Genomic DNA, 17119 nt, shown 5'->3' with positions numbered 1-17119 from the left:
TAAATGTATTGATGTCCCACAGAGAGATAAGGAAAAACTGAGAATAGTTGACAGTAGTTTTACTACCTTAAAGTGTAAGGATGAGAGTCAGAGGGCCTCTTTGGAAGCTTATAAAGAGAACATTATCGCCTTCAGTGGGAGAGCAGACAGAGATGAGGAGAAAATGCAGAACTTACGAGTTATGCTTGCAAAAATCCAGAATATGGTTAATTGTCCAGCCAAGGCATATCTCTTAGGCTAAAATGAGGGCACTGTTTGAGAAAACTTGGGACTCTGAAACATAGAATGGGAACACATGAGTGAATACCTTCAAGGATTGAGGCTTTGTAGACTTTCCTGTATAGGTGGTTCATCGCTCCCTGAAAAGGGCTAGCACTTCCGCAGTACTGGAGGACTCTTTAGAGACCTTTATCTCTCAAGGCAATAGATGTTCCCTTCAGGAGCTGTCCAACTTCCTTTCCTGGCTGCCAACCCAGCTAGAGCTAAATCCCAGCATAATCCACTGGGAAAGTACTAGGTCTAATAAAAGAGGAAAGAGATGACTCTGAATGAGCTATAGGAATTAGCTAGCATATACCAGGAGGAGTCAGGGGAGTAGCACTGGGACTGAATTTTGAGGATGCTTTATTACAAGGGCTGGAACATAAGAATGAATAACCATGACATGGGGATACTTTCTCAAGACATGAGATTTAACACCCTGGCAAGAACCCCAGGGGATGGGTCAAAATCTCTGCTATGGTGGCCCTTAGAAGCTTAGAGAATATGATGACCGATGCTGAGCAAAGCGGAAATGCCTGAACTGCACTGGCAGACAGTAAAGGAAAGAATTCAAAGGCCTGAGGGAAGTGCGCCTGCTAGAATGTATAGGTTAGGCCTGTACATTAGATGAGGCCAGGAGACTGCCCAGAGAGGATTATATTCCATGAGAGGGCCCAGAAGACATGATATTCCTCAAAGCCATGAAGAATGCACCAGTTAGAGAGGCACCAACATCGCTAAGAAGTTCAGTAGTAGTTCTCCTCTGCAGGCCCGGGCTGACCATAGCAGAGACATTAGCTTGGATGGCTAATAGCAACGAGAATGATGGTGTCCTGAAGCAATGGAGACCAAGTGGTAGTACTTAATCACCAGAAGTCAGGGTATGAAATTATCTTAACCAGCAAGGTTGGAGGGACAGCCAAGGGAGCTTGACTTACAAGAAGTTGTAGAGACAGATAACAGAACAGGCAAAAATAGATGAATAGCTAACAAGAGTGCTACTTAAAATCTACAATCGGAGGCAAGACTGCAGGAACAGAAAGTTGAGTGTGATTGCCCAAATAAAAAAGTCATGATACTTTGCTCAGTTCTTGCCCCTGAGCCAACCTTCAGAACTGGAACTCATTGACTGAACAGATTTCCAGGTCTCTAGGAGGAAGTACTATGCAACTCCATGAAAAGCATATACTATGATTATATCCCCACTCCTTCCTCAAAGGGTTTTATAGCCATTTACTCAGAAGACTGCATACTTGGGATAGAAGGGAATACCAAGACATTTCAAGAACTCTTAGACATAGGTCTGAATTAACATTGCTACCAGAAGACTAAAGCATCATTAGACTTACCAGTTAGAGTAGGGGGCTTATGGAGACCAAGTAATAAATTGAATCCTAGATAGATTACAGTTCACAGTTGGATGACTAGGTGCACAGACCCATTCAGTGGTCATCTTGCCATCCTATAGGGCATAATTGGATTTGATATACCTGGAAGTTGGAGTAACTTCCACATTGAGTCCTTGATCTGTGTTATAAGGGCTATCATAGTGGGAAAGGCCAAGTGGAAACGTCTGAAAATACCCTTTCCCAGCAAATACAGTATAGCAAAAACAATATCACAAACCAGGTGGGGGAATTAGTGCCACCCTTCTAGATCTCAAGGAAGTCACCATCATATGTCCATTTAATTTGCCAGTCTGGTCCCTGAAGAAACTAGATGGATTCTGGATAATGACTGTATGTTGTCACAGGCTTCACCAAGTAATAGTACAGATTACAGCTGTTTTGCCACACTGTTACTAGAATAGGTTAATAAAATCTCAGGTACATGGTATACAGCAATTGATTTAGCAGATGTGTACTTTTCCATTCCAATTACAAAAGAGGATAAAAAACAATGGTAAAGATAAGAATATTTATTTATAATTTTCCCCAAGGCTGTGTTAATTATCACAACCCCAGTCATAATATAGTCAGAAAAGATCAAAGCTGTCAGTATATCATGCAGAACATCACTCATATCAATTACACTGACACCATCATACTGATTGGACAGGAAGAGTAAGAGGCCTCTCTAAGACACATGTGCTCAAGAGCATGGGAGATAAACGCTATGAAGATTCAGGGACCTGACATTTCAGTGAAGGTTTTAGGAGTCCAGTAAGCAGAGGCATGCCAGGATGCCCCCTCCAAAGTACGAGACAAATCATTGCGTCGTGAATCCTCCACCACAAAGAAGAAAGCAGCACACCTGGTAGGCCCCAGGATTATTGCTGCGGTCCATGTATCAGGTGATGCAGAAGGCTGAGGGCTGGGGTGCAGGAGAGGAACCTGCAGCAGAGGTGGGGTGCAGGAAGGAACCTGCAGCAGAGGTGGGGTGCAGGAAGGAACCTGCAGCAGAGGTGGGGTGCAGGAGAGGAACCTGCAGCAGAGGTGGGGTGCAGGAGAGGAACCTGCAGCAGAGGTGGGGTGCAGGAGAGGAACCTGCAACAGGTCCAGGCTGCAGTGCAAACAGCCGTGTGGACCATCTTTTATGACAGACCCCATGGTGTCAGAGGTATCAGTAATGGGCAAGGATGCAGTGTCAAGTTCAAAGCCAGCCCCTATAAGAGAATTGCCACTCAGGCCCCTGGACTTCTGGAGGAGGGCCATGCCATTAGCATCAGAGATTATATGTCTTTCTAGAAATAGCCTCTGGCGTGTTTCTGGGCCCTGGTAGAGACAGATGCTTGACTATGGGACACCAAGTGACTGTGTTTCTGGGAACTGGCTGCTGCCAGACCCACCAAGCCACAAAGACAGATTCAATAGTAGTTCATCCTAAATTGAGCCTGAGCAGCACCAGAGAGCAAGAGTAAGTGCCAGAGCAGTATTCCAGACTCCTAAGTTACAGTTGCCCTAGCTCACACCAATGGTTATTTGAGGAATCCTGTACAACCAGCTAAAGGAGAAGGAAAGGGATAGGCTTGGTTTACAAATAAGTCAGGTTTAATAGTGGGTGAAAATTGAGAAATGATGGAGGCTATACTGCAATCACACTGAGGGGTGATCTTAAAAGACAGTTGCGAGGGAAAATTTTCCCAGTGGGTGGAGCTGCAAGCCGTACACCTGGTCATATGGTCATTAATTTTGTGTAGAAGAACTGTCCCAGGGACTGAATGTTTTGTCCATCCAAAATTCATGTGTTGAAGCTCTAACTCCCAATGTGATGGTATCTGGAGGTGGGACTTTGGGGAGGTAATTGGGTTTAGATGGGGTCATGAGGGTGAAATCCCCATGATGGGATTAGTACTCTTATAAGAAAAGGAAGAGACAGGAAAGATTTCTCTCTCTCTACACGTACACCCTGAGGAAAGACCATGTGATGAGCACTCAGCGAGAAGGCAGCCATCTGCTCAGCCAGGAAGGGCGCCCTCACTAAGAACCAAATTTGCTGGCACCTTGTTCTTGGACTCCAGTCTACGGTATTTTTTATAGCAGCCTGAGCTATAATGTATATAATTCATTGAATGGGTCCTGGGTTTGAAAAATGGCTGACATCCAGAAACTGGGCAAGGGATCAGGACTGTTGGGATGGTCCTCATCCTCCTGATCATCCGTATTTGACTTATTTTGGTTGCACAGGTGGAGCAATAACCTTGGTATCTGCCACTAGGACATCTTTCTTCATTCTATCTCCACAATCTTCTTCAAATTAGACCCCTGGCTGCTACTCTGACCTTGTTGCTCATTCTGATAATTGTGCACACCTTGCTTCTTATAGTTAAGCACCATTACCTGATCTCTATTATTTTGGGATCCTATTATTGCTAATAGGGATCCCAATTCTGTAACAGCATCTTTCTGGCTACCCTGACCTTCAGGCAGGCACCTCTAAACTTCTGGGAGTTACTGGTGTCCCTCTCATGAGTTCATTCTTTACCACTTTGGTAAATAGAGTGTCCTTCTGACTATCCCACAAAACAGTCATTTGGATGTGTTTTCTGGCCTTATGAAATACATTCACTCTTCCATGTCCATTTCTCTAAGCATTTTAATCTCTTCTTTACTGTTTTTCTTGATGCATTTCACCTTGACTTAATGTGGACCATCACCTTCTTCATGCTTCTGAAAGCCACTCTAACGTAATATTAACACTATTCCACAGGGTTCTTGCCAGGCTATTAAATATTATATTATAGGAGAGTGGTCCCATACCTATAAAATCTTCCTTATCCAATGTTATGGTCTGCCTCTATTAATCCAGTACTCTCAGAAGCCAGGCCTATGCATAGTCTCAGATCTCCTGGTGTATATGTTAGATAGATCTTGCAGCCCCTTTGGAATATAGTCTGTTTCATCTATTAGCAGACTTAACATTTGTGTAACCATGTTATGTTGTGACTTAACCCTAGTTATTTCTCTATTAAATGGTAGGGTGAATGGGGACAGATATTGAAGAGGATGTATGTTCTCAAACAAGGCAGAGATCTCTGCATGGCCTTCAGGCAAGTAGGAAGTACTAATTTTTTCACAGGAAGGAATGGTTCACTTTGCAGGCCCAAGGGGTTCAGAGGAATTTGAGGAATCAAGATGTTTGAGTACATCAACTCAGACGTCCCTACTCAATGCCCCAGCCCTACTCCTTCCCAACCATGGCTCTTATCTTCATGTAGCCAACCTCCAGAAGCCTTGCAGAACATTAAGTCCTATCCAAAACATCCATAAGACATTTGGTGAGTAACAAAATATTCTTGATATCGGTCCTGTTCAAAATGTCCACAAGTCATTTGGTCCACACCAAAAGGTTCTTGATATATGTATGACCATTTGGTCCTGTCTAAAAAGTCCATAAGATATTTGGTCCATACCAAAAGGCTCTTGATGTTTGGTCCTGTCCAAAACCATTTGGCATGGACCAAATATGCCCATGGATGTTTTGGAAAGGACCAAAGGTCTGCTAACCTCTAAAAGTTTAGAATTTAACCTCATCCTCTTATAATTAAGCCCTGGACCTGAAAATCAGCTTTTCCTACCTGCCTTATGGCTGCTGAAACAGAATCTCTTTATATGCTGCCAAGGAATTACACTTTTTTTTTTAACATCTTTATTGGAGTATAACTGCTTTACAATGGTGTGTTAGTTTCTGCTTTATAACAAAGTGAATCAGCTATACATATACATATATCCCCATATCTCCCCCCTCTTTCATCTCCTTCCCACCCTCCCTATCCCACCCCTCTAGGTGGTCACAAAGCACCAAGCTGACCTTGTGCTATGCGGCTGCTTCCCACTACCTATCTATTTTACATTTGGTAGTGTACCTATGTCCATGCCACTCTCTCACTTCCTTCCAGCTTACCCTTCCCCCTCCCTGTGTCCTCAAGTCCATTCTCTATGTCTGCATCTTTATTCCTCTCCTGCTCCTAGGTTCTTCATGACCTTTTTTTTTTTCCTTAGATTCCATATATATGTGTTAGCATACAGTATTTGTTTTTCTCTTTCTGACTTACTTCACTCTGTATGACAGACTCTAGGTCCATCCATCTCACTACAAAAAACTCAATTTCATTTCTTTTTATGGCTGAGTAATATTCCATTGTATATATGTGCCACATCTTCTTTATCCATTCATCTCTCAGTGGACACTTAGGCTGCTTCCATGTCCTGGCTATTGTAAATAGAGCTGCAATGAACATTGTGGTACATGACTCTTTTTGAATTATGGTTTTCTCAGGGTATCTGCCCAGTAGTGGGATTGCTGGGTCACAGGGTAGTTCTATTTTTAGTTTTTTAAGGAACCTCCATACTGTTCTCCATAGTGACTGTATCAATTTACATTCCCACCAACAGTGCAAGAGGGTTCCCTTTTCTCCACACCCTCTCCAGCATTTATTGTTTGTAGATTTTTTGATGATGGCCATTCTGACTGGTGGGAGATGATATCGCATTGTAGTTTTGATTTGCATTTCTCTAATGATTAATGATGTTGAGCATTCTTTCATGTGTTTGTTGGCAATCTGTATATCTTCTTTGGAGAAATGTCTATTTAGGTCTTCTGCCCATTTTTGGATTGGGTTGTTTGTGTTTTTGATATTGAGCTGCATGAGCTCCTTGTAAATTTTGGAGATGAATCCTTTGTCAGTTGCTTCACTTGTAAATATTTTCTCCCATTCTGAGGGTTGTCTTTTCATCTTGTTTATGGTTTCCTTTGCTGTGCAAAAGCTTTGAAGTTTCATTAGGTTCCATTTGTTTATTTTTGTTTTTATTTCCAACTCTCTTTTTCTCAGAAAGGATCTTGTTGTGATTTATGTCATAGAGTGTTCTGCCTATGTTTTCCTCTAAGAGTTCGATAGTGTCTGGCCTTACATTTAGGACTTTAATCCATTTTGAGTTTATTTTTGTGTATGGTGTTAGAGAGTATTCTAATTTCATTCTTTTACATGTAGCTGTGCAGTTTTCCCAGCACCATTTATTGAAGAGGCTGTCTTTTCTCCACTGTAAACTAAAAATAGAACTACCATACGACCCAGCAATCCCACTACTGGGCATATACCCTGAGAAAACCATAATTCAAAGAGAGTCATGTACCTCAATGTTTATTGCAGCTCTATTTACAATAGCCAGGACATGGAAGCAACCTAAGTGTCCATCAACAGATGAATGGATAAAGAAGATATGGCACATATATACAATGGAATATTACTCAGCCATAAAAAGAAATGAAATTGAGTTATCTGTAGTGAGGTGGATGGACCTAGAGTCTGTCATACAGAGTGAAGTAAGTCAGAAAGAGAAAAACAAATACTTTATGCTAACACATATATATGGAATCTAAAAAACAAAAAAAAATGGTCATGAAGAACCTAGGGGCAGGATGAGAATAAAGACGCAGACCTACTAGAGAATGGACTTGAGGACATGGGGAGGGGGAAGGGTAAGCTGGGACAAAGTGAGAGAGTGGTATGGACATATATACACTACCAAATGTAAAACTGATAGCTAGTGGGAAGCAGCCGCATAGCACAGGGATATCAGCTCGGTGCTTTGTGACCACCTAGAGGGGTGGGATAGGGAGGGTGGGAGGGAGGGAGGTGCAAGAGGGAAGAGATATGGGGATATATGTTTATGTATAGCTGATTCAATTTGTTATAAAGCAGAAACTAACACACCGTTGTAAAGCCATTATACTCCAATAAAGGTGTTAAAAAAAAAGAGTGTGGAGAAATCCACCACTTCAAGTGATGACCTGGGCAACCAGTAACTTCAGAGTGAGGCTAGAGGCTTCAGATCACTTTGCAAAGTCTCTGAGATCTGGCCTCTGAGAAGTGGCCAATGGTGTAGAGGCTAACTCTTACATCTACAGGGTACATCTATAGGGATGATTAAAATAAAATATATAAGTTGTGAAAAGATGTGTGTGTCTTCGTGAGTTCTCTGAATGTGGGAAGAAGGGAAGTGGCAGATGTATGAGGAGGGAGGAAAGTGGGGTCCTGCAGGGTTGGGGGTCAGACCAAAAGGTCCACAGTTAGGCAGACATGGAGGATAAGGACTGGGTGGCGTATGAGTTCTGAAGACAAACAACAGCAAAGAAAGATCATAATTTATCCCATGGGCAAGGAGGAAAAGGGCTTGGTGTTTCTGCCTATGTGTATTTTGGGGGCACAGGGCATGATGTCAAGGCATAAATTACAAGAACCTATCGGAGTGATATGTGTAGGTGACGGTGCCACCCCCCAAAAAAGGGCAAATACATCACCTTTAGGCCACTTACCTCATAGTTGTATATATTGTGTCACACCATGTGCTGTAAGCAACTGTAGGTTCTTATCTGCTGGATGAAAAATGGTGGCAAATCTCATTACAGCCATGGAAAAGGATTGCCTGGAAGCAATGATTGCTCAACTAAGGAATGACCCTGATTTATAATGAGGCTAATCATGGTTGTGCGATTTTTTTTCCCAGCTGGACTCAGAGCTGCATCTAAAAACAAAGAAGTTGGATTGTGGATGATTAGTTCATCCAGGGTTGGGATTTTGTTGGGTGGGTGCAAGGAAAAGATATGAATGGGAAGGAATCAAGAATACTGGGGACAGAGCTGTCCCACTGATCCACCATGTATAGTGGCTTGACTTGGGAGGAAAGGAAGAGAGGCTTGGAGGAGGCTGCTGGACGGACAGTAAATGGGTGCATCCATAGGCTGGATGACTGTCTGAGGTGAAGAAGAAGGTACATCAGGAGTAAAAGTATGAAAGAGTTCAAAGGACTGGGGCATGTGGTCAGGGGATGTGATCTGAGAGCTATTGGTGGAAGGGGTTCAGCCTCTGAACTTTTGGATAATGTTCCACATCTTTGCCCATTGGTGTTGGCTGGCAACTCCCTTGAGTCATGCCTCACGTAAAATTTGGAAGCAGGGAGTGTGTGAGTGGATTTGGAAAGTTCCAACTCTTTTTGAGATGGGAAGGAGTGATAAACTTGGGAGCCAGGAGAATCATGTGGAAAAGAACATTTTCAAATGAAAAAGACATCAGAAGTGACGAATTAGAAAGAAAACTTCTGTCTCCTGGACCAGCCGAGAGATGCATGTGATTTGGAGCACGGTGACCTTTCCATTTCCTTAGAAAGAGATGAGACCACCATGGGGCTTTTCTTATGTGCAATGGCATTAATTGGTCTAAAATTGGCTCTGTTATCTAATAAAAATAATAGCAAAAAAGGAAATTGGCCAAATTAACAGAAACTTGAGGGTTCAGTGGGAATGATTTTTACTCTTAATGGCTTGGAGCAAGGCTGGACTGTAGAAGTCACCAGAGGTTCAAATGCAAGGTGTTGAGACAGGCTAGCTTAGTGATATAGCAAGCTGGCCTGGGTCACAGGCTGGCCAGCTTCATCCAGCCAAGGAGCCAGCTCTGAGGCTATCTGGCTGTATACTGGCTGTGGAACCTTACAGCTATGACACTGTCTGCTTGGTCCTGCTAGGACCAACATGATCTGTAGGAATCTGAGGACCATTGGGAATCACAGTCAGACAGCTGCTCTCCTAGTCTGCCCTGAACAATCCCAGCATCCCATTTCTTTGTGAGCATTTGAACCTGTTTTGACCTTTAGCTTGTTCCTGTGACAGACATAAAATCATTAATGTACTGTTTTTCCCCCTGTCCTTCTGTCAACTCTCGCAGTGATTCTCAAGCTTTAATCATCAAAAGAAACACCTGGGTATCTTGTTCAGTGCCGATTCTGATTCAGTAGATCTGGGGTGAGGCCTGAGACACTGCTCCCAGGTGTCCTGATGCTGCTAGACTGGGATACATAATGGTACAAGACATGGTTCCTGCCCACAAGGGAACAGGCAATGACATTACACTTGGGTATAATAGAAAGATGGAGGGAGGGTTGAGGGAATACAGAGAAGGGACTAAATCCACCAGGTTTTCCAGAAGGATTCACAGTGGAGGTGACATTAAGATGGAGCTTGAAACCTGAGTTGGAGGGCATTAGGTGAAGAGTGGAGAGACATTCCCAGCAAAGGGAAAAGTTTGTACAAAGGACTAGAAAAGTTTGTACAAAGGACTAGAAATGGGTAGCAAATTTGGGCAATGGTGAGAAGTCAGGTGTCACCATAGTCCTGGGGGAGCAGGTGGGTTGTGAGTAAAATATAAAGTCACAAAAGCTTTGTCTACCCTGCTAAGAAAATGGTCAGCAAACCTCTGACCTTGCAGCATGTTTACACTTATCAGCTAGACAAAAGCTCAGACAGGTAGGTTGGACAAGCAGATATCTCATAATAACAGTAACTTCCTATTGATTCCAACCTCCAAAAATGCTCACTCCCCCTGGGCTGGACTACCGTGGGAGAAAAGGGGTGACAGAGAGGAGGAAACTGAAAAATGGCAAAGCATTTCAAGAGCTACCGCTTGTACCAAATCAATGTGCTAAATACAAACGAGTCTTATTTGTGCATTCAAGCCAGCCGTAAGGCTCCAGGCTACTTTTTGGATCTAATTTGCTGTGAGAATACATAAACTTTATGTAATTGAAATAAATTGACTGTTTTTCTTTAAAGACTGTACATAATCAGGCCTTTGACCAATTTATAAGGCTGGCCTCCATTTCCCATCATGTCCCCCCACAGCACAGTCAGTTTCTTTCCCTCTATATAATGAACAGGCCCAAATCTGCTCAGCTTCTCTGGTTTAACAGGGTAAGAACAGCAGGGAAAAGGAAGGAAGGAAGGAAGGAAGGAAGGAAAGAAGGGAGGGAGGGAGGAAGGAAGGAAAGGAGGGAAAGAAAGAGGAAAAGAGGGAGAGAGGGAATGAGAAAGAAAGAAAGAAAGAAAGAAAGAAAGAAAGAAAGAAAGAAAGAAAGAAAGAAAGAAAGAAAGAAAGAAAGAAAGAAAGAAAGAAAGAAAGAAAGAGAAAGAAAGAAAGAAAGAAAGAAAGAAAAAGAAAGAAAGAAAGAAAAGGGAGTGAGGGATGGGAGGAAAGAAAGAGGAAAAGAGGGAGAGAGGGAAGGAGAAGGAAGGAAGGAAGGAAAGAAAGAAAGGAAGAAAAAGAAAGAAGAAAGGAAAGAGAGAGAAGGAAGGAGAGAACAAAGAAACCAAAAGAAAAAACATTTCAAAAAGCAAAGCACCCAGGTAGCTATCACCATGTGCAAAACTAGAAGGGTGTAGAATATTGTTTTTTTTTTAAATAACTTTTTTTAATTTTTATTTATTATTTATGGATGTGTTGGGTCTTCGTTTCTGTGCGAGGGCTTTCTCTAGTTGCGGCAAGTGGGGGCCACTCTTCATCGCGGTGTGCGGGTCTCTCACTATCGCGGCCTCTCTTGTTGCGGAGCACAGGCTCCAGTCGCGCAGGTTCAGTAATTGTGGCTCACGGGCCCAGCTGCTCCGCGGCATATGGGATCTTCCCAGACCAGGGCACAAACCCGTGTCCCCTGCATTAGCAGGCAGATTCTCAACCACTGCACCACCAGGGAAGCCCCAGGGTGTAGAACATTCTTACACTCATTTTCCGGTTTATACAATAGCCAACCATTATTTTTTAATTGCAAATGTGTGGGTGGCATAATCTTTTCCTTGTTTAGGGCCTTTTAAACTCATAATCAAGTCCTGTTCTGGCGAATTCAACCACCTGGAGCATGAGTGTATGAGGCACAGGTGTGATGATGAGCTGGCCCAAATGGCCACAGCCCTCAGCTGTATTTATCCATTGGTATTCAGTTTCCCCCCCACCACAATAACATTACCCACCAGGATGAAAGACTCTGCCTTTGCCTTTACTTACAAACTAATTTTATTGGATTTAGTTGCATTTGGTCGCACAACTTTATTTTTCCCCTGGCTGTGTGGGGCTAAATAACTGACATGATTAAGTCTTCCATCGTTGACCAATTTCTTTGGGCATAATGAAGCCATCCCACATGTACAGAAGAAGTGAGCAGGTATGTAATGAGCTGCTGTTTCCAGTCTCTCACTCTAATGACTGTGAGGATGCTGAGTAGCATCACCTGGATTCATTACTGGGCCTGGGTGACATATTAAAAAGGATAAAATGAACCATGAGAAGTGAATAACAAAATTAAGAAGACTTTATTGAGAAATACAAAATACTTGAATACATTTAAAATGTGTAAAAAAAATAAAATTAATTTAACCTTAAAATAAAATGTGTGTAGATTCATGGCAATACTGCGTAAATAACAGATTTTATTTTGTGGGTTTTACCTAACCACTTGTCTTCCAACCTTTCATTCATAGTATTTTATCTTTCTTTTTTTTTTTTTTTTTTGCTTGTTGATTCATCTCCTCATTTGACATCACATGTTTTCACTAAAATTTCTTCTTTCTTTAAGAGAGATATCAGTTTCCAGATACTAAGATGCATATGTGTAACTGAGCTTTGTATTGCATTGTGAAAGACTTCTACGCTGTTGTTTGTTCTTGGCATATTGTCACATGTCTGTTGATAGAAGTACCAGAGTTCTATGGGAAATGTTGGTTCAACTCTGTGCCTTCAAATCACCAAAGAATTTGCAAACTGATGTTATCATTTTCTAGTATAGTATGCAATCTGGCTTTACACTCTCTTATTTCACACTTCCAGTAAGTTTTATCACCATATTTTCTATCAAATCAACGTACATAGTTGTTATGATCAACTATTTTAAAGACTGCCACGTCTATTTGTCACTGTGTAGACCATTACGATGGCTAAGATTCATGTCATATAAAAATGGGAGTATTGTGTCAATGGAGAAATGAAACCAAACTGTCAACCAGTTGAAACCAAACTGTCAAACTGTCAGTTAATTTATCTTTTACAACAAAATTGCCTTACAGCCAATTAGTTATGTAGCAAAAATGCTTGCAGCAAAGATATCTATGGCAAAGATGCTTATGACAAAAATACTGGACACGTGGAAAGGTATGTGTATTTTATGTGGACTTTATTTGAAGTGTGATGGGAAAGCACTAGAGGTTTTTAAGCATGGGGGAAAATGAGCTGGTTTAGCTATTTAAGAAATCCCTCTGGCTGCTCTGGGGAGAATGGATTGGAAGGGCCAGGAGTGGATGTGGAGTGGCTGTCACAATAATCCAAACACAAGATGTATTGGTCACTGATGGAGTTGAATGAACTTTTTGGGTTATGCCTCTATTAAACAGTTGATTTTATTTAGCTTCTCCTTGATCCTCTTGCTTCACTATCCAATTTCTCCTCACCCTATTCATTACCCAGTTCTGCAAGTGAGCCAGAACTTCTTTTTCTTGGCAAATCTGGCCAATGGAATGTGAGGGAATGTTGGAATAAGGGTGACTGAAAGAAGGAGGGAATGGATGGATGGATACATGGATGGATGGATGGATAGTTGTGATGGCCCATGTCATTCCTCTATGGCCCCAATGCCCAGCAGAGATCCTTGATGCAAATCAGGTCCTCAATAAACAATGACTGAATGGATGAAGGAATAAGATGATAAATAAAAGTCAGTTTATCTCCAAAACAAACAAGCAATCATGGATCCTGTGGATTTCGTGATGAAGGGATTTTAAACTTTGAATTAGGGAGAATATGTATATTTCTTATAATGGATTGCAGAACAAAAATTTAGGAACAATCTTTGGATAAGGTGCGCTCCACTTGAAGAAAATAGTTTTGCTGTTTTTAGGAAGAATTGACTGAGAACAACAAACACATGTTTGTTGGTGATCATATGGCAAGCATGAAGACTTTGGATTAGTTGTAAATAAGTTCTCAATGTCCCAAACAATTCAGGAACGCCCTTCTAAAGTTTTCTCCACCTCAGTGAGCTGGACCACCTTCCACCCAGTTTCCCAAGCCAGAAACCTGGCAGTTATTCTAGACTCCCTTCTCTCCCTCACTTACTGCATCTAATAAATCTCCAAGTCCCATCAATTGTACCTCTTAAACATCTCTCTGATCTACCCACTTCTCACCATGGCCATTGATACCACCTTATTCCAGGCTGCTATTATCTCTTGCCTAGACTTCTGCGAATGCCTTCTAATTGATCTCTCTGCTTCCACTCTTGTACCTCTACAATCCATTCTCCACCTAGAAAAGTGATCTTTTTTTTTTAAGAATAATTCAGATAATTTCTTTCCCATACTTAAAATCCTCCAACGACTTCCTCGAATGTGTAACTCTCCAGCTTCGTCTCACATCTGTCTCCTCTCTTGCATTCTATTCTCCTGCTATATTAGAATTCTTTCAGATTCGTTTTCTGGAATCTGGGCCTTCAAATGCTTGGTGTATTCTGTCTAATGTGCTATTGCCTCTCCCCACTTCTTCTACTGCTCAGGAGGGGTTACTAATCTTAGAAGAGACAGTCCAAAGGAGTAAGACAGGCAGAAACTCTCAATCTCTACCCCCACTACCAGTCAGGTATCTAAAAGCAGCAGTTTTTCTTCTTGGCCTGAAGTCAGGCAAGGCAAGAAGGCGAGGAAAAGGATGGTTGGACCATTCAAGTCCATCTAGGACCATCTGGTCTCTTCTCACCTAATTTTACTTCTCTTCCTGGTTCTGTAATAGGACTAGAGGTCAATGTGAGCCAAAATAGTAACCTCTCATGTCAATGTAAGTTGTAGCTATAAGTAAGGGGACAGCATTGTCTAAGATGATTTATTTCTGACCAACCATTTCAGCCAGAGCACTGGAGAATGCAGATCTGGACCAAAGGCATGCAGGAAAATACAAGCACCATCAATATTCTGTATGGTTTCAAAGGCCATGCTAGGGCCGGAGCCACTTCCGATAACACAGTTTAAAGCAATACACACTCCCCAAGTCTCCCTGGTAATCCAGTTGCCTTGGAAACACAATGATGCTAGGAATGACACACACAGCTAATGGTTGCTGCTTACCCTTATTGAATGAAAAGCTTCACTCATCAGGGTTTTGAAAATTCTGGTCGCTTTTTAATCTTTATCCCTCTGCCTGGTAATTCTATTCTTATGCCAAGAGCCAGCAGCAGCCCCGCGTCCCATCCCTAACTGATGCAGAGACTTTTTCTGGTCTTGGATTTTGCTACTCTCTAATTGGCTATTAACTTTTGACCCCAGGCTGCGGTTTGCAGCACACCAGGAGACAAACAAATTAAAAGTGTAGAGCCCATGAACTTTTTCCCTTATCGGTCCCATCCAAAAGCAGACTGAGTTAAGAGCCTGACGTATGTGCAGAAAGCCCTTCTCTTCTCACAAATAATGCTCACTGACTTGTGAACTTGCCAAGGGATAAAGGAATGAAGCGTAGGTATCTTTTCTGTAGCCTCTACCTTCCCCCTCCAATCCCATCCCCAAGACAAACAGGTGTGGTCCACGACCTGACTTTGACACTGAAACACCAAATGTAGAGGGTGAATGTACACTTTCACTATCCCCTCATGATCAAAATGCACCCCAAATGTGTAAGCCCTCCTTTTTTGCCTCATCCTCAACAGCGTTCATCTGAGCATTGGCTCTGGCTTGACGTTTAATAGGACTAAAGCCTTGGAACCTTGTAGGAACTAAATCCAGGAGTGATGTTCTAAAATTATGAGAAGAAAGCCTAAAGGCAGGAGTGAAGAGAAGGCAGGGATCAGGAGGCAAGGCTGGGCTTTTGGTTGGTGGGTTAGCAAACACATTAAAATGTATCATCCTTTGGCCACCCGCTACACATGTCCCACACTTTGCTTGCACATTTACACTGCTTCCTCTACCACTTTTTCATCATAGTCCTAAACATGGCTGTATGGTTAAGACGTTTGGTTTCTGGAGGTAGATCTCCAGGGGGCAATATGCCAGCCTTATCATCCCTTTGTGACTTTGGGCAAGTTTTGTGACTTTGGGCAAGTTACTTAACCTCTCTGGGCTTCAATTTCTTCATTATGTGTAATAGCACCCTGCCTAATGGCATTGTAAGGATTAAATGAGATAATGCATGTAAAGCACTTAGAATACAGCCTGACTCTTAGTGTGCCAAAAACGTGGTCTATTACTATTGTTTTTATTATGAAAACAGATGTTGAAAAGGAACCACTAACCTGAACTGCAGTTACACTTGCTCAGGTATGTCTGACTACTCAGCTTCTGAACATTCTGCCCACTGTAGAACCTTCTTTGTCCCCCAGCTACTGCAGCTACACATTTGCCCCTCCCCCTAGAAATCCTCTCTAGCTGAGACCCCCCAGACATCCAGGCTACTTCTAATCCCAACTCAATAACTCCAGCCCCACCTTGAAACAGTGCCACTCTTGTGCAAGGTAGAAAATAAGGAACTACATATTAAAGGATTTCAGAGATGACGTCAATTTTTACTAGGAGAAAAATGTTTCAGCCAAAGTCTTTTTATATGCAGTTATATATTGCATTACACAAGCTATACTGCCTGGGCCGTAGCCATTGCCACATACTTTCTACACTACCCTTTAACCAGAGCATAGCAATGTACTAAACTTTCTGGATCATTCTCCATTTCTGTTATTCCTGAGTTTGATCCCAGTAGTACTTGATATTAGTAATCTTCATTAAGTTTTCCTTTTAAAAATAGCCTATAACCTTTCATGTGTAATTTTCTATTTTACTTATTTTCTATCTCTTTCCAGAAAGTTACCATTACCTTTTAGCATTTTCAGATGGCCTGTGGACTTATTATTTTTGACCCTCAGAGTCAAGTCAATATGGAAATATTCTTTTAATGAATATCTATTGAGTACTCTATGTCAGAATATTCCATATTATACTGCAGTAACAAACAATGCCCTGCAAACTTAGTGGCTTACTTTAAACAAAGATTTATTTCCTATTCACACTGCATATTCATTGCTAGAAGGCTAGAAGCCTGCTCCATGTCTCTTCACTCTAGGAAGTAAACTGACATATTAGCCATCAACTTGGATGCTGCTGGTCACTGTGACAGAGGGAAGAAGAACTCCTCCAGAGCATTTTACACTGGAGGTTAGATGCTCTCTGTGGGAGTAACATGCAACTTTCACTCAAAACTCTTTGGTCAGAACTATTAACATGGCCATACTCAACTGTTAAAGGGCCAAGAAATGTATTCCTACCATGTGTCCTGAATAGAGAGCTAGAAGCTGGTGAACAGCATTAGTGAGTACCATGAGTGCTTACCATATGCCAAACACTGTGTCAGAGATGGGGATACATAAGTGAACAGTATGGATAAGGTCCCTGCTTTCACAGAGCTCACTTCTTTGTGTGTGTATGTGTGTGTGGGAGGGGCATAACTGACATTGAAAATTAACTGCAAATGTGATGAGGGTTATGGAGGGAAGGTACAGGATGCTATGGTGTGTATAACAGTGGAGTTAATCTGGTCTCAGGGGAAAAAGGAGCCCTCCCAACCAACCCTAGGGAATTT

At 42.1% G+C, this 17119-nt stretch overlaps 1 long non-coding RNA gene across 1 annotated transcript in view; it reads left to right on the top strand.

Moving 5' to 3' along the window:
* LOC309651832 overlaps positions 1-17119 on the top strand; it is a 437596-nt gene that overhangs the window by 345968 nt on the left and 74509 nt on the right. The window lies entirely within an intron of this gene.

Source organism: Balaenoptera physalus, assembly GCF_965194825.1.
Source record: "Balaenoptera physalus genome assembly, chromosome: X".
Classification (NCBI taxonomy): Eukaryota; Metazoa; Chordata; class Mammalia; order Artiodactyla; family Balaenopteridae; genus Balaenoptera; species Balaenoptera physalus.
This window is presented reverse-complemented; position numbering and strand designations above follow the sequence as displayed.